Here is a 9,111-nt window from a genome sequence, read left to right as displayed (position 1 = left end):
TTATTTCTACTAGTCCTGGTATAGGTAATGTGGATTAGTTGATCTCTAAGTGTAGTCTCAAGACCAACATCACCTAGAAACATGTTAGATAGGTAAATTTTGGACCTCACCAAAGACCTCTGAATCAGGAACTCTGGGGAGGGAGTTTAGCAATCTGTGTTTTTTAAGAAAAAAAATTTTTTTAAAGATTTTATTTGTCAGAGAGAGAGAGAGCACACACACACAAACAGAGAGCAGCAGGCAAAGGAAGAAGCAGGCTCCTGCTCAGCAAGGAGCCCTAGGCAGGACTTGAACCCACAGGACCCTGGGATCATGACCTGAGCTGAAGGCAGGCACTTAACTGACTGAGCCACCCAGGCATCCCAACAATCTATGTTTTAACAAGTCTTCTTGGTGATTCTGATGTTTGCTGAAGTCCAAGAAGCACTGCTTTGGAGGATACAAAGTTGGTTAGATTGTAACTTATAAACTGTCCACATCTGTGTTTGTTGCCAACATTTGGACTGATACAGTCAGTCAGTGCACACCTTCCAAATACGTGCATCTATTTACTATTATATACTTGCACTTTTGGGTTGAGTTTAAGAAACACTCTGTATTATTACTTCTTGCACCTCTACTCTATAAGCAGGAGTAGGTGTTGCTGTCGCCCTGGGAATATAAGATTCTCTTACCTGAATTCAATCCTTCTAGGATTCATGATCAGTCCTACACTGTAGGGTTTAGACAAGGGCCCACATCTGTGCAGAAGGATATTTAAAGGCTGTGATAAAGGCAGCGCTGCGTTGGAGAGTAAGACTGATCGGAGTGGTGGCAGTAGAAGGGGATAGCCCTTGCTTGTTTTTGTGCTTCTGGCTCTGTTTTTTTCTTTTTATTATTTTTATTTTGTACTATAAACAACAACAACAACAACAAAAATCAGTAACATACTGCTTTTCTTCACATTTGTATGGGTTTTAGGGAATAACTGCTTTTACCCTTGAAGAAATAACCTGCAGACAAAAAATGTGGTAGTAGTACCACATTGCAAAATCTGTAAATCCCCGAAGTCAACAGCTTGAAGACAACCCCTAGGGGCAGGGAAGAAAACACTTGTAAGAAATGAGACAAGCACATACAAGGACAACTAGCTGGGGAAGACGACTGTTTCAGTGCCACCTGACTTAGACAGTAGGTATTTTTGTTCTTCCACCCGCTGCCACCACCTCAAAGGCCTGATTTGGTATAAGGTCTGAAGAACGTTTTTCAAATGACAGAAGAGATGGTTTGAGGAGAGGTACAATAAGAAAGGCTCAAGTATGAATAAGAATAGTGCAAAGTCCAAAGTCAGGGAAGAACCCACAGGGGACAGGACACCCAGAAAGGTCAACATCTCATTACTTCAACCAATTGCCTCCATTGGACTCATGAAGGAGTCTCAAAAACATCTGAGGTTTCAAATCAGCACACAGACTGTGTCCCTACAAACCCTGTGGGGTTATTTTCCTGACTGGATGATGAAAAGCTTATGCCCTGAAGCAATGGAGACAGATTCTGAGATTGCCAAAGTTAAAGTAAGGTGAAATTGTGTTTCCTTTGAAATGAATTGGCTTCATAACTGATTTTTCTCTTGATCTAGCAACTGCTTTTTTCCATTTTGCTACAGGTTATCTATTGCCTTAAGCTTGAAATGAAAAGGTGAACTAATCAGTGTACAGAGAAGTGCAGTTCTGAGAAGGCACTGGGTCTGGACAGTAGTCAGCACATGCTGTGCTCTCATAATACCTTGACCTTCCTCCAGTTCCAAAAACCCATTCCTAAGGTTGGTCTGAAGTTCGTTTGCAGGCCTGGTGACTACTATCACTCATAGTGGGAAGTAGTGAGGTTTTCAGTATTGTATGAAATGTCTGAGTCTAAAAAATAAAATCACAGTGGTTGGGGTTGGGCTAATCCCCTAGCCCAGTTTTTGCAGGTGTGGCTGTGGCTGTGGGGTTCCTGCTGAGCTCTGAGACTGCTGAATGCGGAGGCACTGGAACCAGCACTGAGGTAGGGAATGTGCGGTAGGAACCCTGCATATTAGGGCTCACTGTCTGCAAATGGGCCATAAATGAAGAGCTGGCTGCCTCTCCTTGGCAGGAGGGAGCCTGGGAGGTGGGTGTGGAAGGCAGGATCTCAGGCTCATATCGCAGGAGCTGCTGGTCTACGAAGCCGAAGTTGGGCAAGACCACGCTCCTCCTCTGCTTGATGTAATCGAAGGCATCCTTCAGGCAGAACTGCTTGGTCTTCATTAGGTAAGCCATGCAGGTGGTGTGTGAATGGGACAGCCCAGCCTCACAGTGGACCAGGACCTTGCTTCGCCTTACCCTGACATAGTCAGTGAAGCCTATTGCTTCTTGAAAGTGGGAGCTGACGTCAGCCATGTGACTGTCTTACACGGGTTCCATTTGTACTGCAGGCGAGTCATGCAGGATTCCAAGGTCCGCTGTGAGACATTCCGCTGGACTGTAATGTGTCGGTTGGCCAAGAACTCGCACTTGGATGCATGGCAGGCTCTTCCAAGGTGGAGCAACGGAAGGACTTCAACTGGGCCGCTCTGGTCACAAGCTGGCCTGTAGCTGATGTTGAGCACTGGTTTCGCACACTGGCTCATGAGGGCTTTCTTGGTTTCAACCTTCTCTTGTGAAACGGGTTTTCCATCCATGCAACACTCAGGATATTCTGAATAGAAAGCCTCCTAGCTCCCTTTGAGGCAGTAGACCCGCGGCCCGCAGGAAGGCAGACGAGAAGCGAGGAGCGCCGAACGCCCACGTCGTTCCCTTCGCGCAGCCCCAGGTCCCACACACGGCTTTCGACCACAGCAGCTGCGCACGCGCACGCCGCCTCCTCGGGCCGCACGCAGCGTGGCCACCGCGCAGCCGTGCCTGGCGCAGCGCAACCCAATTGAGGTTGGCGTTGAGCGATGGGCTCTGGGGTTTTGGTCGTGCGTTTTTGCTGGGTAGAGCCGTTGGATTCTCTCAGCTGGATTCTGCCGTCGCATGTGACTGAGATTTTTTTTGCCAGATGACGTGGCTTTACCCTCTGGCCCGCTAGTATGTAGCTGCTGCTCCGGTCCCTGTCAGGGAAGGAATGGTCCAGAAGCTTCCTGGCAGCATTTCGGGACTGGTGGGGGTGTGAGGTGTAAATGACCACCTCGTCTACTGATGCCCTTAAGTGTGGGCTGTGGCTATGACAGTGTCCACCCTCCTGTCCTTTGTTCCTTCAAGGGCCGCTCCTGTGTGCTCCTGGCTCCTCCGGGTCGGTCTGTCGTCCCTGAAGTCGGACTTTTCTTCTTGATGGTCTAGGACGACAAACACAAGTTGTGTGTACCACCTGAACACATCCCTGATAGAAAAGTGTGCCTGCTTTGGAGATAGGAGGGAAGCTCCCACTGGCGCCGCAGCCGCTCAAGTCTCAGGACTCCAGCGAGGGACTGGGATTAGTCCTCATAGGGGTGAGAGCGCTTGGGAGGGAGGGTGAAATTTGGTTTCTGTTTCTCAAAGATGGATGGATTTATGGGAGTAACGTCTCCTTGGACACTTGTCTTTGGTAAGGTGGAGGCCCCTCTAGCTCTGATCCCGTGATCCCCCTCACTGGGGGAGCCGGGCCTGTCCTGTCTGAATGTCTGAATATTGCTCTGCTCTAGATTGTGTATTGGCCAGGCTTAGTGACACCTTCAAGGTCACTTAGGTGGGGAAAAGAGGAGCTGGAATGGGTGTGTGTTTGCCCTTGGGGTGAGGGTAAAACTTGTATTGTTGTTGAATAGGTCTCTGATTGGGATACAACCCATTCCCCCTGTTCTTGTCCTTCTTTGTATCATAGGCCTGGGGCTGGCCCAAAGCTGACCTGGGCCTTGGAACGTCAGTTCCTCACCGTCTAGCATTTCCAGCCTCTTTGGAGTACTCTGTCATGGGCTAGCTTGGATGCGGGACACTAAGGCGTTAGCTACTAGTCAGTGTCAGTTGAGAGCCTAGGAATCTCTGGGTGTGGCGGATGTTGCTGGACACTGACCCATGGTTGAGGGTTGGGCCTTTGGTCTCATAGAAAGGTTAAGTTTCTCCTTGTCATTTAAGGAGCTTTCTGACTAACGACTGCTTAGCTTAATTATAGCAGCTTTTTTTTTTTTTTTTAAAGATTTTATTTATTTATTTGATAGAGCGAGAGAGCACAAGCAGGGGCAACAGTAGAGGGAGAGGGAGAAGCAGGCTCCCCACCAAGCAGGGAGCCCGATGCGGGGCTCGATCCCAGGACCCTGGGATCATGACCTGAGCCGAAGGCAGACGCTTAACCGACTGAGCCACCCAGGCGCCCCTATAGCAGCTTTTTAATTATCATTAATAAGTTCTTTAACCATAGTGCCAGAGTTGTGGTCTCTTATGTTAGATATATGTATCTCTTAGGCAACACTAACATAAATAATATATTATTCCACTTATATGAGGTACCTAGAATAGTCAAATTCATAGACATAGAAAATATAATGGTGGTTGACAAGGCCTGGGCAGAGTCGGTAGAGACTGTTAATTGGTATAGAGTTTCAGCTTAGGATGATGAAGAGTTCTGCAGGTGGAAGCTGATAATGGTACACATCAATGTGAACATATGTAATGCCATAGAGCTGTACACTAAAAAATGGTTAGGATGGTAAATTTTATTTTGTCTGTTTACCACAATTAAAAATATATATCTTAAAAAAAGCAAAACTGATATTGTTACGATAATGGTTACTGTTAGTTGACAGGTGGGGCAATACTGGCCATAGAGGAGTATGAAGGGAGCTCTCTAGGTTTTGGGAATGTTCTTAATCTGGGTGGTGGTCCCATGGGTATGTACAGTTCGTGAAAATTCATCAAGCTGTAAGCTGACATGCACTTGTGTCTGAATACTAAAGCTCTAAGTTCCCGTGGAAAAAAAAGCAGTGGCAAGTTTTAAAGCACATTAATTTGTTCTATATTACACTACTGGGTGCCATGGGCAAGGCACTCTCCCACTCACTTAGCTCTATTACAACACTCTGAGGGAGGTGCTGTTTTATGAAAGGAAACTGAGGAATGGCAGCTTCCAAGGAAAGGGTAATCATTTACAAGTTTGTAGTATGAGATATCAAATATTTCAAATCTTCCGGGTATACATCTCTAAGGGTTCATTCTCTTGCCTACTCAGTTTAAAGTTTTTCAATCTTTAAAATAGAACTTGTAATTCTTAAATAAGACCTGGTGTTAAATTACATGTGTCTCAACCAGAAGGAAAAAATATATCCAGTTTAAACTACACATAAACTTTCTCGCCCATGTCACTTTCACGGTAAGCTGGGATCATAGGATGGGTGATAGTTCAAAAGCAATCATGGTAGTCTTATTTTTTTATCTAAGTGATTTTTAAAAATTTATGATCCCTTTAGAATTTTTTAGAGGGCGGAGATCAAACTAGGAATTCATTTGGAAAAATGTACATTTAAAAATGTACACAGTGTACTATTTTCTATTAAGATGTCCTTTTCTTCATTCCTACTTATTTTACAGGAGGGAGAAACATTCTGTTAAGTCTTTCCTTCTGGATTCTGCTTTCCTGTGTCTGTCTGCTATCCCCACCCTTCTATTTCCATATTTCTCTGAGGCACGTTTGTCCGTCCTTGCTTAGTTTTACTGAGCTTTGCAACAGTACCACATCTACCTTCAGCCTCAGCCACATCCACTTATCTCCGGCTGGCTGATCAGAACTCAGAGCAGCCGTGGGTGGGATCCTGCTGCAGTACGGAGGCATGTGCCCTGGCTGGCTGCTCTGGGCCTTGTTCTCTCTCATAGCCCATCAGATTTTTGAGACTGCATCTTGCCCCAGGGATTGGGCCTGGTTAAAATAAACTGTTCAGAACATTTTCACAGTTGTTATCTGGGGAGATTGGGAAAGAAGGCAAAGAAGGACAGTCATTTTGGCAAAGATAAAGAAAAGCAGTACAGGAAATGGGGAAGAGATAGGGGCAGAAGTTAGTTCTTATCACAGCCAAACTGGTGCATCTTGCTATATATCTTCTGAAATATCTCCTTTGACCAGCACTTTATAGGATGTCTGATGGTTAACTCCTACATATTTCACAATCCCGAATTCAAGGGTGCCCGTCAGAGAAGAATACAGTCTCTATTGAAAAGACTCCCACATGAAGCCCATTGTGCTATCCCCTAATTTTAGCTCGAATTCAGGCATGCTAACATATTTTAAATGGGGGATCTGTGTGCACCCTCACTCATTGCATACAAGCCATTCTCCTGCTATGTGGAAACCTCCCATTTCTCTTCCCTACTGTGTCTTTGGTCAACAGTTATAAACTCTTTCTCAGACAGCTGGTTGTATATTAAAATCTATTTATAACAGTCAACGGACAACTGCTTGTTTATGGGGAATCATGGCAATTTTTGCTTAGGAAGGACAATTGGGGCATTTCTTCTGTTGTGGAGCGGGTTCAGCTGCTGGACTCCACAAACATTGCCTCACTTGTCTTCTTACATTCTGTGGACTGAGGTTACCCTGGGTGCTAATGATGAATTCAGACCCGGCACAGACTGCTGGTTCTTCAGTCAAGGTTTTTGGGGGCTGGACAATGGAAAACATGAAACAATTATACTTTGTGAGGAACAAGGAAGTATAAAAGTACCCATAGTTGTGAGGAACAGCATACTATACTCAAAATCTGAGTACAGTTCATGAAAATGTAGATCCTTCCCCAACCCATATCCCCCCACTGACACTTCCATGGCTCTATTTAAAATAAGACCATATAATAACTTGTTAGCTTTGGAAACAAAACAAAATAAAATAAAAACTGTCTATTTTGGTAGGTCTTGAGGTGGTTTTTTTTCAGAATTTTTTTTTTACTAGAATATAATACAAAACTAAAATCTGGATGTGAATGGGCAGTGAAATAAATATGTAAACGGGAAAAAATCTGGATTCCTAGAGGATGTCTTAAATCATGTTTTTGTAAACCAGCTCTAACTTTAATGTGATGACTTTGCCCCCTTCCCCAATTTTTTTGATAATAGAATGGGTAATGAGATTTAATTTTAAAATAGCATGTATTCAGTTTTTAACATAAGAAGACAGAAAAAAATTAAAATGGGCTATATTCTCACTGCCCAGGTAACAGTTGTTCTATTAAAAAGATACTGTCACTAGTATATAGTTAGAAAGCTCAATTGGACAGCTTTAAACTAAATTTGAAAACTAAACATAACTGTTCATGATTATCACCAGAAAAAAAATTACCAGAAAAAAATTGTGTATGTGTATCTTACACATATATAGCTATATCTGTATCCATGGAGAAATTTTTTGTTTCGTTTTAAGAGTTTATTTCTTTGAGAGAGAGAGTGGGAACGGGGGGGAGGGGCAGAGGGAGAGGGAGAAGCAGACTCCCTGCTGAGCAGGGAGCCCTCCATTACAGGACCCTGAGATCATGACCTTAGGCGAAGGCAGATGCTTAACTGATGGAACCACCTAGGAGCCCCTCCATGGAGAAGTTTTAAACAAGTCTATTTAAATACTGAAATGGACCTTGTCCACCTCCTTGTTAACTAATTCTGATTTCAATTTATTCCACCTCATTATAAAACTGAGTATATTTTGGGGCGCCTGGGTGGCTCAGATGGTTAGGCGTCTGCCTTCGGCTCGGGTCATGATCCCGGGGTCCTGGGATCGAGGCCCACATCGGGCTCCCTGCTTGGCGGGGAGCCTGCTTCTCCCTCTCCCTCTACTGTTGCCCCTGCTTGTGCTCTCTCGCTCTATCAAATAAATAAATAAAATCTTAAAAAAAAAACAAAACTGAGTATATCTTATTCATTTTATTGTGTCTTTTCTAAAAAGTTATAATAATTACAGTGAACATGATTTTGAGTGACTTTTTATAGTTAAGAAGTTATATAATTTATAAATTAAGTTTTTAAAATTCTTAGAGTCACTTTGTTTTTCAAAGCAGTAAGTTATTCCTAAGTAACTACTTATTCCAGTTTAGATGCTTTTGCTTAATTTAATAAATTTTTTTAAAATTTTATTTATTTAATTGTCAGAGAAAGAGCACAAGCAGGGGGAGCGGCAGGCAGAGGGAGAAGCAGGCTCCCTGCTGAGCAAGGAGCCCGATGTGGGACTCGATCCCAGGATCCTGGCATCATGACCTGAGCTGAAGGCAGACGCTTAACTGACGGAGCCACCCAGGCACCCAATTTAGTAACTTTTTGAACGATTGTTAAACTCTTGCTTTCGTGTGTGTGTGTGTGTGTGTGTGTGTGTGTGTTTGAAGACCAGTTTGGACAAGAAGCAGCCTTGTGTTGCTGAAACAATTTGTTCTTAATTCTGTGTATTTTGGAACTTCTTTCCAGAAACACCATGGTAAACCCTATCCTTTTTTTTTTCCGTATGGCCTCTTTGAGATTTGGTCCTTGTGCATTTTTCTTTCCATCTCTGCAGCAAAATGTAAATTAATAATGAGGTGCACATGAGTGAAGCCAAAGTCCTTTCAAGAGGAGACTGTATAGCAATATCATGGTTTCAGTTCTTACGTTTTTCTTAAAGTTTCAGATTCTTCTGGGATGCAGAACTGCAAAAGCTTTCTGTAGAGGTTGGAATCAGTTTCAGGTTGTTCAGATAAGGTCATCATTCTCATTCCTGATTCTCACTAGAAGCAGAGGTGAAGGTTGAGCTACTTAAAGCTTTTTCTTGTGGCCACATAGATGTTAAACTGTCAAAGATGGGGAGAGAGAACAGTCACTTCATCTCAAAAGTCCTTTTTTTGTGGATTTGTCAGTGAAAAGTAGTGAAAGTTTTACATTGACTTATGCCTCTGTGAGCTATTTGAGGTGGAGATGAATAAATAAAATGGGAAGATAAAGATTTAAATGGGTTAAAAGAAGTATTTTCAGAATTGTGTCCCATATGTGCATATAGAATAAGAATAAGGGAGTAGTCAGTTAAAATAATAGTGGTATATCATTTTTTTAAAAAGATTTTATTTATTTATTTGAGACAGAGAGAATGAGAGAGACAGAGAGCACATGAGAGGGGGAGGGTCAAAGGGAGAAGCAGACCCCCCCGCTGAGCAGGGAGCCC

General features: G+C 43.5%; 1 pseudogene; it reads right to left on the bottom strand.

Moving 5' to 3' along the window:
• Positions 1–1,925: 1,925 nt before the first annotated feature.
• Positions 1,926–8,659, bottom strand: LOC123854438 (dual specificity protein phosphatase 5-like; annotated as a pseudogene).
• Positions 8,660–9,111: the final 452 nt, after the last annotated feature.

This window comes from Mirounga angustirostris, unplaced genomic scaffold, assembly GCF_029215605.1.
Source record: "Mirounga angustirostris isolate CCGP_5_RB_7025 unplaced genomic scaffold, mMirAng1.0.hap1 SCAF_7, whole genome shotgun sequence".
NCBI classification, from domain to species: Eukaryota; Metazoa; Chordata; class Mammalia; order Carnivora; family Phocidae; genus Mirounga; species Mirounga angustirostris.
Note: the sequence above shows the minus strand (reverse complement) of the source record. Positions and strands in the feature narration are given on the sequence as shown.